Source organism: Gossypium arboreum, chromosome 6 (assembly GCF_025698485.1).
Source record: "Gossypium arboreum isolate Shixiya-1 chromosome 6, ASM2569848v2, whole genome shotgun sequence".
In the NCBI taxonomy this organism is placed as follows: Eukaryota; Viridiplantae; Streptophyta; class Magnoliopsida; order Malvales; family Malvaceae; genus Gossypium; species Gossypium arboreum.
In genome coordinates this window covers 131,083,835-131,101,926 of record NC_069075.1, presented here as the reverse complement: position 1 = coordinate 131,101,926, position 18,092 = coordinate 131,083,835, and the positions used below count along the sequence as shown (strand labels likewise).

General features: G+C 35.9%; 1 non-coding gene across 1 annotated transcript; it reads right to left on the bottom strand.

The window, feature by feature from the left end:
• Positions 1–14,030: 14,030 nt before the first annotated feature.
• LOC128294747 (small nucleolar RNA R71) lies at positions 14,031–14,137 on the bottom strand. Its single transcript, XR_008285054.1, has one exon. It is a non-coding gene; the product is annotated as a small nucleolar RNA R71 (small nucleolar RNA).
• Positions 14,138–18,092: the final 3,955 nt, after the last annotated feature.

The following is an 18,092-nucleotide window of genomic DNA, read 5'->3' as shown; positions in this document are numbered from 1 at the left end:
AGGCTATCCCATCCCTGAAGGCCCGAATATAAGCATTTCATTAGATTTTATTAAAATAATATGGGTTGTACTTTTTTACGACCCAATTCAGATTTGTTGGTGATAATTTGGGACTAGAAATTGTTGATGGGCCAGTGGGTGAGGGAGCAGGGGTGCATAGGCCTTGGGGAGGCCCAACTAACCCTAATTAATAACCCCCATCCTAAACCACTATATAAACCGCCAACCCTAAACCCCTTACAGAACTCCTCACTCCAAAAAAAAAAAAATAAAAAAAATTCGAAAATTCTTCGAAAAAATCTCAAAAATAATTCGAAAATTCTCAGAAAATCTTAAAAAATACGAAGTTCCTCTATTTTTTTATTTTTTTTGGAATTAGATTGAGAGAAAAGTATGAAATTTAGGTAAGCTCTCTTAATTTAGTTAAAATTAATTAAATAGTTATATTATTTTTATTAGCAATAATTAATTAAAAAATTAGTTATTATTTGGTTGTTTTTTTAGGATTTTGTAATTCTCAAATTCTAATTTATACATGAACTATAAATTTGTTATATAATATGTAAAGTACAGTTAATAATTATTTTGTTAATATCTACAGCATGTCATATTAGAGCCATTGAAGTACTATTGATCTGAGGATTTCTTTATACTTTGATGTTGTTGGTTTTAGGTTTGCAGGGTCAATTCGGGGCTTCCATCTATATCCGAATTTACAAGTTGTGTTGGTTGAAAGGTGAAGACTTGAGACACATGCATTTCACTTAGCATGTGGTGAGTGTACAATGACTCTAGAAGATGTTGTCATACAACTTGATGTTCTAGTGTCACGGGCTTAGATTTTTCCTATGCAATTCGTGCGGCCTTAAACAATCCATTTGTCCAAACTCGCCTAAGTCAGCCTTTACTCAAGTGAGGATTCCTTAAGACCTCCTCCAGGGCACCAATTTGTATAATGAAAGCAAACTATGCCAAAAGAAGCCACAATGAACAACAGAAAGCTACAGAAAAGAATGCACGAGAGGTTTTTGAGTAAATGCTCTCTGAATTCTATTACTCTTAAGAATTCAGTTTACAATGGATGATTTACAAGTGAGAGGGAGGCTCTCTATTTATAGTTGAGCTCCTCCAAAACCGATGGACAAGATTAAGTTACATCGACAGACGAGATTAACCATATCCCTTAATTTTAGGGATTTACAAGATATGCCATATCAAATATAATCTAATCTTTACAAAATATGATTCCTATCAATCTTCTAAGATTAGTTACCAAAATAGCCTAAGTTTCCATATCTTCGTTATCGGGCCAACCAGGCTTCAATCTGATAGGCTTCTCCAATATATATTTGAATTGAGCCAGTTCGCGTAGGCTAAATTTTCCCCATCTTATTGATAGACCTTCATAGGGTGCATCTTGTGTTGTGGTCACGGGCTTTGCACTTTGACCTGCGACATTCTTTTCTACCCATTCTCACAACGCCTTCGTTGTGACTTCGAATGGCACTAATTTGATTCACTTTTGAACTCTCTCGGCGTTGCAACTCTTGCTTCGCCCATGGTTTCAACCCATCTGTAAAGGAGAAAAATGCTTCATTCTCACTCAAATCAGAAATCTAGAGCATGAGTTCACTGAACTCCCACACATACTCTCTAACCGTGCAAAGTTGTGTAAGTTGTCATAACTTTGCTCGAGCTTCATTCTCGACATATGATAAATCGTAATATATACATATTTTTACCCCATACTTGGCATATTTATGAATGTTTTTTCCTTGGTTTTAGTGAATTCGATGCTTCTAATTCTTTAATTTCATGTTTTATACTCAGGAGAGCTTAGGATAGCAAAAAGAGCAAGAAACGGGCCAAAAACGGATAAATTGGGCCTAAATCAGTATTTTACATAGGTGATCCACATACCCGTGTGTCACACACGGGTAGACCACACACCCGTGTGTCATAGCTGTGTCGACTAAGAACCAACCCAGTATTGCACACGGCCTGAGCACCTTCACACGGGCGTGGCACACGGCCGTGTCTCTCCGAGCCCAAGCTAGTTCTATTCGGAAAAGGGCACTTTTGAGGGTTTTGAAGCATTCTAAAGCCTATATAAATACCCTAGAAGAGGATTAGAGGAGACACGCAGAGTTAGAGGCAGAAAATACTCAAGAACAGCCATCGGAATCACCTCGGAGCCAGGATCTACATCAAGACTGAAGATTTCCATCCAATTTCCTAGAAGTTCTTTGGGTTTCTTTATGTTTTGTTGTTTTCCAAACTTTGAGATGCTTTCCATTAATATTATGAACTAAACTCCCTAAATACCTAAAGGAGATGAAACCTATGATGAATCTTATTACTATTTGAATTATATGATAAAGATTTATTCTTATTCTTAATTGTAAGTTCTAAATTCTTGTTTTAATATTCCAGGGTATTAATTCAAGTTTTGATGTGCTTATTCAGTGGAGCAAAAGTCCCTGTTTAAGAGTAGATCATCCATAATTAAGCGGAGTTGAATGCAATCCTAGAGATAGGACGACCTAAATCTACCAGATTAGAGTCAAATTTAATAAGGGAATCCATAGATCGAGTTAATGCGATAATAGGGGTTTTAATTAGAAAGAGATTCCAATTAATCAACCTAGAGTTATTTTTTCTTAGTCTTGAGAGAGATATTAACATAAATTTGGGATTTCTACGGATTAAGATAAGTGAATAAATTGTGTAATTCAGAAGTAATAAGTGAAGTCTAGGTGGATTCTTCATTGGGTATTGTCTTCTCCATCGGTTTTTCCTAAAGTATCTTCCAAACTTCATCTTTGTCGTAGTCTTAGATAATTAGATAATTAGTTTTAGTTTAAAAACACGCTTAAATTCTTAGGCTAGATAATAAAAATATAGTAATTACTAGTACTTTTAGTCCTCGTGGATATGATATTTTTGGTCTCACCAGAATTACACTACTATTCAATAGGTGCGCTTGCCTTAGTCGATTTTAAAGTTAGTTTTATGACCATCAAGTTTTTGGCGTCATTTTCGGGGATTAAAATATTAGGAACGCTTAATTTTTATTACTTTAGCCATTATTTTTTTATTCTATTTAATTTTGTTTACTAAATTTTCTTTTATTTTCTTCTGACAGGTTTTTATAGTTTATGACTAGAAGAAATCCATCGGGACCATTACTTTTCAATAGTGAGATTGAAAACACAACTCGCAGAAACCGAAGAGAAATAAGGCGAAGCCTAAGATGTATAGAGGAAGAGCGAGAGGACGATATTCACACCACAACCGAGGAGATGACTGAAAATCAGGAAAATCCGCTACTTCTTACGATTTCTGCTGATCCAGTAAATCAAAATCCTGTTCCTCGTACTATGTATGTAATATCCTAAATTAGGGCTTAATCGGAATAGTGGTTTCGTGACCACAAATCCGAGATAGAAATAATTATTTTACAATGATTTTGATGTTTATGATATGATTGCATGATTGTGTGAAAATTTCGTGATGAAATTCTATGCCTAAAGTACTTAAATTGAAAGTAGGGACTAAATCGAATAAGTTGCAAAACTTGCATTCTAGAAGTTTTTAGTATGAAATTGTTTTGGAATATTAATGAGGAGGTATTAAATAGCAATTTTACCAATTTTAAGTTCATGGACAAAATTAGGACATGGAAGGAATTTTTGGAAAGTTTAGTAGTAAGGGTATTTTGGTCATTTAGTTATTAAAATGAATTAAAAACAAAATTAAAAGCCAATTTTTGTCCATCTTCTTCATTAGGCCGAAATTTCAAGGGTTCTCCATAGCTAGGGTTTGTTTCAAGCTTCCAAGCTCCATAGTAAGTGATTCCAAGCCCCGTTTTTAATGATTTTTACGTTTTTGAGATCTCGGTAACTCGATAAAGCTTATGTTAGCAATAATTTAACCTAGGGTTTATATTTGGAAAAATACCCATAGGTGAAATTTGTGTATTTTGATGTTTTATGATAGAATATGAAGTTTTAAATTATGTTAGACAACTTGTACTACTCGATTTTAAGCAAAAACGAGTAAAAGGGCTTAATCGGTAAAAATACCTAATAGTCACAAGTACATGTTAGAGTGAGAATTTGATGTTGCCATAGAAGAGAAAAGTGATCAGCATGTTGTAAAACATAAGAATAAGGAATAAAGTTTAATCCAGAGCCTAGGGGCAAAAATGTAAATATGCAAAAGTTTAGGGGTAAAATTGTAATTTTGCCAAAATTTGAGTTAAGGATTAATTTGATAATGTGAGTATTAAATAAGCTAAATGTGTTATTTTAGATCAAGAAAGACGTGGAATCGACCTCAATCGAGGAAAAGAAAAGATTGTGGACTAAATTGCAAAATCTTTGTATTTTGGTACCAAGGTAAGTTCATGTGTAAATAATGTAGCATAATTGTTATTTTTAAGTTATTGATATTAATTATGTGTTATGCTGAATTTTATTATGAAATGTATGCTTTGTGGTTAATTTCAAATAATATGTAAATTATGTGAACTACTTGTTAAATATAATTGTTACTGAGTATTGATTTCGGCATTCTACGGAAGACGGCAAGGATAAGTGTTCGAGGAAAAAAGCCCGTTTGAACCTTAGGAATAGATTAGGATACAAGTGACATGTCACTAGGATGGTTGAGCATCCGAACTCGTTGAGTTGAGTCCGAGTTCACTTATGGATGCGAATGTCCGAACTCGTTGAGTTGAGTCCGAGTTCGTGAGATGTAACTAGGCATCCGAACTCGTTGAGTTGAGTCCGAGTTCACTTATGGATGCGAACGCCCGAGCTCGTTGAGTTGAGTCCGAGTTCGCTTATGGGCGGGTTACATGATTGCTTGATTGAATATGTGGCACTTATGTGCAAGTTATCCATGTATCCAATTATATTCCGATGTGTTCAACGGGTAAAGTTCTACTCAAATGGAGGAAAATTTGAGATGTAAAGAGACGTATTGGTAAGTGATATGAAATGGATATTTTTGACAGGTATATATTTAACTCTCGGGTTGAGTATTGATACAACCACGATAAGGTAATAAGATGATGAAGAATGATTAAAAATGTGATATGTGTTTTAGTGATGTATGCTAATGTTGATGGGTATAACTGTTTGTTATGTTACTTATTATTTTCATATGAACTTACTAAGCATTTATGCTTACTCCTCCTTCTTACTCATTGTAGTTTTGGACAAGCCACTTCGAGAGTCGGGATAGGTCGAAGGCTCACCACACTATCCGAAAATTTTTGGTAAATGGCTTGTAAATTTAAGTATGGCATGTATAGCAATATACCCATTTTGTGTAAATGATCTTATGGTATGGTTGTGAAATGGTTGAGGAAATGCTTGATAATGATAAATTATGAAAATGGTTAGTTTAGATTATGTTTGATGTTAAGGAAAACTATTAAGATACTTAGTGCATAAAAACTCATAAAAGGATGAAATTTACCATAAACAGAATACCGCAGCAATACTAACGCGAGTTTGAAAATTTACTAAAAATCATAGAAATTGAATTTGGTGGTGAAATACATATCAAATTGAAGCTTATTATGTCTAGTTTCACATGAAACAAATGAAACAAGTAAAGGAAGTATATGTTAGAAGATATTTTAATTTTAGTGAAACAGAGTCATAGCAGTTTCTGAATCCCTGTTCCTACTTTAGAAATTCACCATAAATTGTAAAGATATAATTAGGTGGTGTATTTTATATCCTCAGAATCCTTATTGAGTCTAGTTTTAGTATAAACAAACCTCATAGTCATATGAATTTTTTACAGAGAGAAATGTGGTTCGTAGTAAACAGAGGTCAGACCAGTCGAGTCTTGAAACAGGGGTAACTTTAACTAATAAACTGTACTAATTGGCCCAACCAAAAATTCTAAAAAAAAATTAGTAGATAGTTTTATGAGTCTAGATTCAGCAAAAATATACGGATCTTAATTTCGAGTTTCGTAACTCGAGATATGATTTTTCTTGTAACTGTGACGCAAGTAGCTTAAAAGCTGTGAATGTAGAAACAAATAATTCAAAGTTCTAAAAATGTTAAACTAAGCTTAGTAACACCTCATACTCGACTCCGGCGACGGTCTCGGGTGTGGGGGCGTTACATTTAGTGGTATCAGAGCAGGTTTAGTCAGTTCTCGGACTACGTGTTGTATGTACGGATTTTGCTATACATGCCATATGTATGAATTGTGATAGTGTGACGACTTGACCTTTTAAATGAAATTTTTTATATAGTAAATGGATCCCGATCCAGTGTGGCGAGATGAAGTCTGAGTAATGCGCCACTCGGCTGATGGAGTAGCGCCGATCGAAACCCACCCCTTCTTCGTTGGTCGGGGAGGAGGGAAAGGGATCGGGAAGCCTTTCTCCAAATGATGAGTGCATGGTACACTGAGTTCGTTCGTACGAACCCAAATGTACGACCTCCCCCACCTCCCCCAATTCCTCAACCTATGCCTCCAATACCTCAAGGAGTGGATATGATAAAATTTCACAGAACCCCCGTTGATAGAATTCGTAAACAAGGGGCTGAAGAATTTAGAGCAAATATTGATGATGATGCAGAGAAAGCAGAGTTCTGGCTTGAAAATTCTATCCGGGTATTTGATGAATTATCTTGTACACCTGAAGAATGTTTGAAATGTGCTACATCTTTGTTGAGAGATTCAGCCTATAATTGGTGGAAGACTTTGATTTCGGTGGTACCGAAAGAGAGGGTAACCTGGGAATTCTTTCAAGAAGAGTTTCGGAAGAAATATATTAGTGAAAGATTTATTGATCAGAAATGTAAAGAGTTTCTTGAGCTGAAGCAAGGTAATATGACAGTCTCAGAATATGAAAGAGAGTTTGTTCGATTAAGTAAGTATGCGGGGAATATGTTCCTCTGAAGCCAAGATGTGCCGACGATTTGAAGACGGGCTTAACGAAGACATTAAGGTATTTGTTGGGATCCTTGAACTAAAAGAAATGGTGGTACTTGTCGATCGAGCTTGCAAGGTGAAGAATTCTCAAGGAAAAGAAAAAGGTAGAATCAAACACGAAATTGGAAGAAAAGACCAATGAGTAATGCACCCTCACAAAGAAACCGGAAAGTCAAGAAATATGAATCCTCGTTCCCAAGTTTCAATTTGGGCAATCATATGGAAATTTTAAGAAGCGAAATGTGGGTCCTAAATCTCGGACTACTTCATGGCTAGTATGGGAAATACGAGATTTGTTAAACCCGAGTGCCAGCGGTGTGGTAGAAATCATTTTGGTCCGTGCAGAGCAAATGAATGTTTTCGATGTGGTTCTCCGGATCATTTTATTAGAGACTGCCCAGAGAGAGCTGAGAAAGAAAAATTTCAGAATGTAAAAGCTAGTGGTGCAGACTCGAGGGGAAGGTATCCGAGAAAAGTTGGAAGTGAAACAAGTAGTAAGAATGTAGCCAGGGATGCACCGGTTAGACCTGAAGGAAGGGCTCCGGCTAGAACTTATGCTATTAAAACGCGTGAAGATGCTTCCTCACCTGATGTGATTACCGTACATTTTCTCTATAATGTTAATGTTATTGCTTTGATTGATCCGGTTCTACTCATTCATATGTGTGCATGAAATTGGTGTCTAGTATGAATATACCGTTGAGAATACGAATTTATGATTAGAGTGTCGAATCCGTTAGGCAAATGTGTGATTGTTGATAAAGTATGTAAGAAATGTCCTTTAATGATTCGGGATCATTACTTTCCGCCGACTTGATGTTGTTGCCGTTTGATGAATTTGATGTTATTTTGGGTATGGATTGGTTGACATTGCATGATGCTATAGTAAATTGCAAAGAAAAGGTTATAGAATTAAAGTGTGGAAATGGTGAAACTCTGGGGTTGAATCGGATAAATCGAGGCATTGCCTAGTGTGATTTCTTCAATGTCGGCTCAAAGATATCCGAGAAAGGGTTAAGCTTATTTGGCGTATGTAATTAATACAAAAGAAGTTGAAAAGAAAGTTGAATCAGTCTTGGGTTGTGTGTGAATTTGCGGACGTATTTCTAGAAGAATTGCGGGTTTGCCTCCGGTCGGGAAGTAGAATTTGGTATTGATTTGATACCGAACAGCTCCGATCTCGATTGCTCCATATAGAATGGCACCAACAGAGTTGAAAGAATTAAAGTCGCGATTGCAAGAGTTGGTGATAAAGGCTTTGTGAGACCGAAGTTTTTCACCTTGGGGTGCTCCGTGTTATTTGTGAAAAGAAGGATGGTTCTATGAGATTATGTGTTGATTATCGGCGGTTAAACAAGGTGACAATCAAAAACAAGTATCCGCTGTTTAGAATTGATGATTTGTTTGATCACTAAAAGGAGCGACATGGTTTTCAAAGATTGACTTGAGATCTGGTATTACCAAGCTGCGGGTAAAGGAGTCGGATGTACCTAAAAGCGCTTTTAGAACAAGGTATGGTCATTATGAATTTTAGTTATGCCATTCGGATTGACAAATGCTCTCATTGTGTTTATGGATTTAATGAATCGCATATTTCGGCCATACTTGGACAAATTTGTTGTGGTGTTTATAGATGATATTTTAATTTATTCAAAAGATGAGACGAACATCTTGAGCATTTGAGGATAGTTTTGCAAACTTTGAGAGATAAGCAATTGTATGCTAAGTTTAGTAAAAGTGAATTTTGGCTCCGGAAGTTGGATTTTTGGGTCATATTGTTTCGGTGATGGTATACGGGTTGGTCCTAGTAAAATTTCAGCCATTGTTGATTGGAAACCACCAAAAACGTGGCGAAGTTAGAAGTTTCTTGGGGCTAGCTGGGTATTATCGGCGGTTTGTAAATGGATTTTCTATAATTGCTGCTCCTATAACTAGATTACTCGAAAGGATGTTAAATTTGAATGGACGGAAGAATGTCAACGAGTTTTGAAGAATTGAAAAAGTTATTAACAGAGGCACCAGGTGTTAGTACAGCCGAATCGTAAAGAATTTGTGGTGTATAGTGATGCTTCTCTAAATGGTTTGGGGTGTGTGCTCATGCAAGAAGGAAAAGTGGTGGCATATGCTTGAGGCGTTAAAACCTCATGAGAGGAATTATCCTACTCACGATTTGGAATTGGTGCGGTGGTGTTTGCTTTGAAAATTTGGCGACATTATTTGTATGGTGAAAATGTCGGTATATACCGACCACAAAAGTCTTAAGTACTTGATGTCACAAAAGACTTGAATTTGAGACAACGAAGATGGTTGGAGTTGTTGAAAGATTACGAGCTTGTTATTGATTATCATCCGGAAAAGCGAATGTGGTTGCGATGCTTTGAGCGAAAGTTGTTGTTTGCTTTGAGAGTTATGAATACTCGGTTGAAAGTGTCAAATGATGGTTCGATTCTAGCAGAGTTAAGAGCAAAACCAATGTTTTTACAAGAGATTTCAAACTCGGAAAAATGATCAAGATTTGCTAGCCAAAAGAAAATAAAGTGTGAAGTCGACACGGATCGATTTGAATTGGTTCGATGGGTGCTTAATGTTTAAAGATCGGATTTGTGTAATCAAGAATGAGGAATTGATTCAAAAGATCCTACAGAAGCACATAGTGGTTATTTCTCGATTCATCCGGTAGTACGAAAATGTATAATGACTTGAAGAAAATGTATTGGTGGAATGGAATGAAAAGAGATATATCGAGTTTGTGTCCAAATGCTTAATTTGTCAACAGTGAAAGTGAACACCAAGTACCTTCTGTGATTACTCCACCTATTATGGTTCTGAATGGAAATGGGATCGGATTACTATGGATTTTGTTTCAGATTGCCATTGACTCGGGAAAGAAAGATGCCATCTGGGTAATAGTTGATGATTAACTAAGTCGGCTCATTTTATCCGATGCGTCGAATTATTCTCTTAACAAGTTGGCTGAATCGTATATTAAAGAAATTGTTAGATTACACGAATACCATTATCGATTATTTCAGATAGAGATCCAAGGTTTACCTCGCAGTTTTGGCAAAAGTTGCAAGACGCGTTAGGTACGGGTTAAATTTCAATCTTGCTTTTCATCCACAAACCGATGGACAATCGAGAGAGTAATTGATTCTTGAAGACATGCTCGGATGTTGTGTATTGGAATTTCAAGGAAGTTGGGAAAGATATTTGCCGTTGGTAGAATTTGCTTACAACAATAGCTATCGACGAGCTTGAAAATGGCACCTTATGAAGCATTGTATGGTCGCAAGTGTCGAACGCCTTTGTATTGGACTGAACTCAAGGAAAATCAGATTTATGGAGTTGATTTAATAAAAGAAAAAGAAAAAGTGAAGATAATTCGAGATTGTTTGAAAGTCGCTTGAGATAGACGTAAATCTTATGCGAGACTAAAGCGAAAGGACATTGAGTTTCAAGTTGGTGATAAGGTATTTTTGAAAGTGTCTCCATGGAAGAAAGTCCTTAGATTTGGACGAAAGGGCAAGTTAAGTCCGCGTTTTATTGGACCGTATGAAATAATTGAAAAGTTGGACTCAGAGCATATCGGCTAGCTTTACCACCGAATTAGAAAAGATTCATGATGTGTTTCACGTATCTATGTTACGTCGGTATCGTTCAGATCCTTCACATATAATTTCACCGACGAAATTGAACTCTGCGACTGATATGACTTATGAAGAAGAACCGATTAAGATTTTAGGTCGAGAAGTCAAACAACTAAGAAATAAAAGTGTTACACTTGTGAAAGTGTTGTGGCAAAAGCATGGGGTAGAAGAGACTACATGGGAAACTGAAGAAACTATGAGAAACCAATACCCACACTGTTTTTCTGGGTAAGATTTTCGAGGACGAAAATCTTTAAAAGGGGGGGAGAGTTGTAATATCCTAAATTAGGGCTTAATCGGAATAGTGGTTTCGTGACCACAAATCCGAGATAGAAATAATTATTTTACAATGATTTTGATGTTTATGATATGATTGCATGATTGTGTGAAAAATTCGTGATGAAATTCTATGCCTAAAGTGCTTAAATTGAAAGTAGGGACTAAATCGAATAAGTTGCAAAACTTGCATTCTAGAAGTTTTTAGTATGAAATTGTTTTGGAATATTAATGAGGAGGTCTTAAATAGAAATTTTACCAATTTTAAGTTCATGGACAAAATTAGGACATGGAAGGAATTTTTGGAAAGTTTAGTAGTAAGGGTATTTTGGTCATTTAGTTATTAAAATGAATTAAAACAAAATTAAAAGCCAATTTTGTCCATCTTCTTCATTAGGCCGAAATTTCAAGGGTTCTCCATAGCTAGGGTTTGTTTCAAGCTTCCAAGCTCCATAGTAAGTGATTCCAAGCCCGCTTTTAATGATTTTTACGTTTTGAGATCTCAGAACTCGATAAAGCTTATGTTAGCAATAATTTAACCTAGGGTTTATATTTGGAAAAATACCCATAGGTGAAATTTGTGTATTTTGATGTTTTATGATAGAATATGAAGTTTTAAATTATGTTAGACTACTTGTACTACTCGATTTTAAGCAAAAGCGAGTAAAAGGGCTTAATCGGTAAAAATACCTAATAGTCACAAGTACATGTTAGAGTGAGAATTTGATGTTGCCATAGAAGAGAAAAGTGATCAGCATGTTGCAAAACATAAGAATAAGGAATAAAGTTTAATCCAGAGCCTAGGGGCAAAAATGTAAATATGCAAAAGTTTAGGGGTAAAATTGTAATTTTGCCAAAATTTGAGTTAAGGATTAATTTGATAATGTGAGTATTAAATAAGCTAAATGTGTTATTTTAGATCAAGAAAGACGTGGAATCGACCTCAATCGAGGAAAAGAAAAGATTGTGGACTAAATTGCAAAATCTTTGTATTTTGGTACCAAGGTAAGTTCATGTGTAAATAATGTAGCATAATTGTTATTTTTAAGTTATTGATATTAATTATGTGTTATGCTGAATTTTATTATGAAATGTATGCTTTGTGGTTAATTTCAAATAATATGTAAATTATGTGAACTACTTGTTAAATATAATTGTTACTGAGTATTGATTTCGGCATTCTACGGAAGACGGCAAGGATAAGTGTTCGAGGAAAAAGCCCGTTTGAACCTTAGGAATAGATTAGGATACAAGTGACATGTCACTAGGATGGTTGAGCATTCGAACTCGTTGAGTTGAGTCCGAGTTCACTTATGGATGCGAATGTCCGAACTCGTTGAGTTGAGTCCGAGTTCGTGAGATGTAACTAGGCATCCGAACTCGTTGAGTTGAGTCCGAGTTCACTTATGGATGCGAACGCCCGAGCTCGTTGAGTTGAGTCCGAGTTCGCTTATGGGCGGGTTACATGATTGCTTGATTGAATATGTGGCACTTATGTGCAAGTTATCCATGTATTCGAATTATATTCCGATGTGTTCAACGGGTAAAGTTCTACTCAAATGGAGGAAAATTTCGAGATGTAAAGAGACGTATTGGTAAGTGATATGAAATGGATATTTTGGACAGGTATATATTTAACCCTCGGGTTGAGTATTGATACAACCACGATAAGGTAATAAGATGATGAAGAATGATTAAAAATATGATATGTGTTTTAGTGATGTATGCTAATGTTGACTGGTATAACTGTTTGTTATGTTACTTATTATTTTCATATGAACTTACTAAGCATTTATGCTTACTCCCTCCTTCTTACTCATTGTAGTTTTGGACAAGCCAGCTCAGGAGTCGGGATAGGTCGAAGGCTCACCACACTATCCGAAAGATTTTTGGTAAATGGCTTGTAAATTTAAGTATGGCATGTATAGCAATATACCCATTTTGTGTAAATGATCTTATGGTATGGTTGTGAAATGGTTGAGGAAATGCTTGATAATGATAAATTATGAAAATGGTTAGTTTAGATTATGTTTGATGTTAAGGAAAACTATTAAGATACTTAGTGCATAAAAACTCATAAAAGGATGAAATTTACCATAAACAGAATACTGTAGCAATACTAACGCGAGTTTGAAAATTTACTAAAAATCATAGAAATTGAATTTGGTGGTGAAATACATATCAAATTGAAGCTTATTATGTCTAGTTTCACATGAAACAAATGAAACAAGTAAAGGAAGTATATGTTAGAAGATATTTTAATTTTAGTGAAACAGAGTCATAGCAGTTTCTGAATCCCTATTCCTACTTTAGAAATTCACCATAAATTGTAAAGATATAATTAGGTGGTGTATTTTATATCCTCAGAATCCTTATTGAGTCTAGTTTTAGTATAAATAAACCTCATAGTCATATGAATTTTTACAGAGAGAAATGTGGTTCGTAGTAAACAGAGGTCAGACCAGTCGAGTCTTGAAACAGGGTAACTTTAACTAATAAACTGTACTAATTGGCCCAATCAAAATTCTAAAAAAATTAGTAGATAGTTTTATGAGTCTAGATTCAGCGAAAATTTACGGATCTTAATTTCGAGTTTCGTAACTCGAGATATGATTTTTCTTGTAACTGTGACGCAAGTAGCTTAAAAGCTGTGAATGTAGAAACAAATAATTCAAAGTTCTAAAAATGTTAAACTAAGCTTAGTAACACCTCATACTCGACTCTGGCGACGGTCTCGGGTGTGGGGGCGTTACAATGTATGATTATGCTAAACCTAATTTAATAGGAACTGAATCGAGTTTAGTTAGACCTGTTGTTGCTGCAAATAATTTTGAACTGAACGCTGCAAATAATTTTGAATTGAAACGTAACACGATTCAAATGATACAACAGTTTGTTCAATTTGATAGTTTGCAGGACGAGGATCTAAACACTCATTTAGCGAATTTTCTAGAACTCTGGGACACATTTAAAATCAATAGCATTTTTGATGATGTCATTTGTCTTCGGTTATTCCCATTTTCATTAAGGAATAAGGCTAAACAATGGTTGAACTCGCTACCACGAGGGTCAATTACTACTTGGGAACAAATGATCGAAAAATTTTTACTTAAATATTTTTCGCTGGCTAAAACGGCTAAATTGAGGAATGATATCTCTTCTTTTGTGCATATGGATCTAGAAAATCTTTATGATGCATGAGAGAGATACAATGACCTATTGAGAAGGTGCCCTCACCATGGGTTACCTTTATGGTTACAAGTTCAAACTTTTTACAACGGTGTGAACCCCTCAACAAGGCACTTATCAATGCAGCCGCCGGTGGAACTTTAAACAACAAAACACCTGAAGAGGCTTATGAATTTATTGAAGAGATGTCACTGAATAGCTATCAGTGGCAAGTCACTGAATAACTATCAGTGGCAAGTCATGAGAACAAAGCCGACAAAAGCAGTTGGTGTTTTCAACCTCGACGCGGTCACTATACTATAAAACCAAGTAGAAATTTTAAATAAAAAGATTGATGGTTTATATGGTTCTACTCAGGTACATTTAGTGATGAAGTGTGATTCAAATGGACGAATGCACAACCCAAATTATCCACCCTTCAACCCTGGCACCAATGAGGAACAAGTCCACTATATGGGTAATAACTCTAGACCTTAAAATAACCCATATAGTAACATTTATAATGCAGGTTGGAGGAACCATCCTAATTTCTCGTGGCGTGGTCAAGGAAATCAAAAGCCACATCCTCCAGGTTTTCAACAACCACCTTACCAGCAGAAAAAGAAACTGAACCTTGAGGTGATGCTAACGAAATTTATAGCGGTATCTGAAACACGTTTCCAAAACACCGAGACAGCTCTTAAAAATCAGCAAGCATCAATTCAAGGGCTCGAGAATCAAATAGGCCAGTTGGGAAAGATGATTTTTGAACGACCATAAGGTAGCTTGCCGAGTAATACTAAAAATAACCCAAGGAAGCAGCTTAATGCAATTACTGTTTGAGATGAGGAAGGGTTTGTTGAACCTGAACAAGAACCGAGACAAGGAATTGTGGTAAGTAAAGGTAAAGGTGAGGTGGACCACAGTAAGCAAAAACTAGTAAGTAAATAATATAAACCTCGTGTGTCATACCCCAGTGCGATAAGAAAAGACCACACGGACGAACAATTCGGTAAATTCCTTAAATTATTAAAGAAATTACATATTAACTTACCGTTTATTGAAGCTCTTTCGCAGATGCCGAACGTAGTTAAATTTTTAAAAGAGCTTTTAGCAAATAAGCGAAAGTTGGATGAGGCGTCGCATGTGGAGTTGAACGCAGTTTGCTCAGCCATTCTATAGAATAAGCTACCCAACAAGTTGAAAGATCCATGGAGTTTTACAATTCCTTGTTTAATTGGTAGTTTAAATGTTAACAATGCTTTGGCTAATTTAGGGGCAAGTACTAATGTCATGCCCTATAAAACGTTTGAACAACTAGATCTTGGGAAACCTAAACAAACTAGGATGAGCATTCAACTGGAAGATAAAACAATCAGATTTCCTAGGGGCATTATTGAAGACGTGCTTGTTAAAATTTATAAATTTATATTCCCAATTGATTTTGTTGTTCTAGACATGAAAAATGATAGTAACGTGCCTTTAATTTTAGGAAGGCCTTTTTTAGCAACTGCTAGAATTATCATAAATGTTGGCATATGTGAATTGATACTTCGTGTAGGCGATGACACGATCATTCTCCAAGCTCGTGATCATGCCAAAATATCTAGTAATTGAGATGATTCAGTTAATTTAAATAATATTATAACTCAAACTTCTTTACAGGAATCCCCTAGGAAGAAAATGATAGAGCCTCATTCTAATCCATGCCACAAAAGTAGATAGACTTACGAAGAACGAATACTTCAGATCGATGAACTAGACGAATGACGAACACATGTCAAGGAGAAACCAAAAGCACATGATGAATCAAAGCGACACCTCGATAAGCGTAGGGATGAAACAACGAAATTTAAAGTTGGGGATAAAGTATTGTTAGATGAAAAGGACCATCGAATTGCTACCATAGAGCTTAATACAAATAGAACGACTCCTTTCACGGCACTGAATGTTTTCCCATATGGTATAATTGAGGTAAATCATTCTCAATTTGGCACTTTCAAGGTGAATATTACTCGACTTAAACTTTATGAGGATAATAGAAGTGATAGCAGAAGTGAGGAGTTTCAACTCCTCAATCCACTGTAATCATGCGAATGAGAGGTAAGTTGAGCTTAGACTCTAAATAAGCACTTCTCGAGAGGCAACCCAAGCACTAACACCACTAACTCGTTTATTTTAGCTATTTTTAGTATTTTTGTACAGGTACAGTAACCCACACAGCCTGGACACACGGGCGTGTCCTTGGCCGTGTAGAAATAGGGCTAACAATTCCCCAAGTATCGAGCCATACGGCCATGAAGTCGATTCACACAGCCGTGTGAAGTACACAGCCGTGTGTTCAGATATACAGGCGTGTGAAGTACTACACGGGCGTGCGACGCCATCGTGTGCACCATATGGCCTGGACACACGGGCATGTCTGCAGGCCGTGTGATGATTACTCATTCAATTTTCACGATAAACATGGGCTGAACGTGCGTCACACGGCGTGTGACACGGCCGTGTAGCCTAACATGGGCTTCACATGACCGTATACCTTTTTAAACCCCCCAAACCCTAATCTTTGTCTTTTGTCTTCTTCCCCAACTCTCTTCACCCTAAGCCACCGCAACTCCTCAGCCCCTCTCCTCCAGCCACCACCCATAGCCGTCTGACCCTCCCTTCTCCCTTACCGCTCCCTTTCTCTTCTTTCTTTTTCTTATTTTTTCTTTCCTTCTTTTTTCCCTTTTTTCTTCCCTCATCTTTTCTCCCTATTTCTCTCTTAACCATCGCGCGCTGTACAGTTTAGTCCCCACGCCCGTGCCTCTTCCAACGCTAATCGTGTCCCACCCTTGCTCTCCACTGTCGGCTCGAGCAGTTGCTCCACAGGTGGCAGCATCATTGTGGTTCCTTCTTTTCCCTTTTACCTCTATTTTTAGCCTATTTTATGATTTATTTAATTATTTCTTTATTTATTACCTATTATTTTCTTTTATTTTATCTTTATCTCATTAAGTTAGAAGACCCTAATTAAGTACAACTAATTTGGTTAGCATTTTTTGTAACGCCCCCATGCCCGAAACCGTCGCCGGAGTCGAGCTTGAGGGGTTAACGAACATAATTTATCAAATTAAGAACTTCAAATCATTTGTTTCTACATTCACAGCTTTTTAACTACCCGCGTCACAGTTATAAGAAAAATCATATCTCGAGTTACGAAACTCAAAATCAAGATCCGTAAATTTTCCCTAAATCTAGACTCAAATATATATTTACTAATTTTTTTCTAGAATTTTTGGTTGGGCCAATTAGTACAGTTTATTAGTTAAATTCTCCCCTGTTTCAGGGTTTAACTGCTCTGACATCTGTGTATTACGAATCAGATATCTCTCTATACAGAATTTCAATGACTACGAGGTTTGTTTTTCTTAAAACTAGACTCAATAAGGAATCTGTACATATAAAGAAAAACTTCTAATTATTTTTTTAAAATTTATTATGAATTTTTAAAGTCAGAACAGGGGATCCAGAAATCACTCTGGCCCTGTTTCACAAAAGTTTAAATATCTCATAAAATATAATTTATATGTCTGTTTTGTTCAATCCACATGAAAATAGACTCATTAAGCTTAAATTTCATAACTTATTCATTATTTAGTTCCATTTATACTATTTTCAGTGATTTTTCAAATTCATGTCATTGCTGCAGCAATATTCTGTTTTAAGGCAAGTTTCATATTTCCATGAATTTTTATGAACTAGATAACCTATTAAACTTCCATAATATCAAACATGATCTAAATTAGCCATCACCATGACTTATCAATATCAAACATTTTCTCAACCAAATATGGCCATATCATAAAATTATTTACACAAAATAAGTATATTGCTATACATGCCATACTTAAGTTTTACAAGCCATTTACCCAGATGAAAGTCCTTTGGATAGTGTGATCGAACCTTCGACCGTCCCGATTCCCGAGCTGGCTTGTTCAAAACTACAGTAAATAAAGAGGAGGAGTAAGCATAAATGCTTAGTAAGTTCAT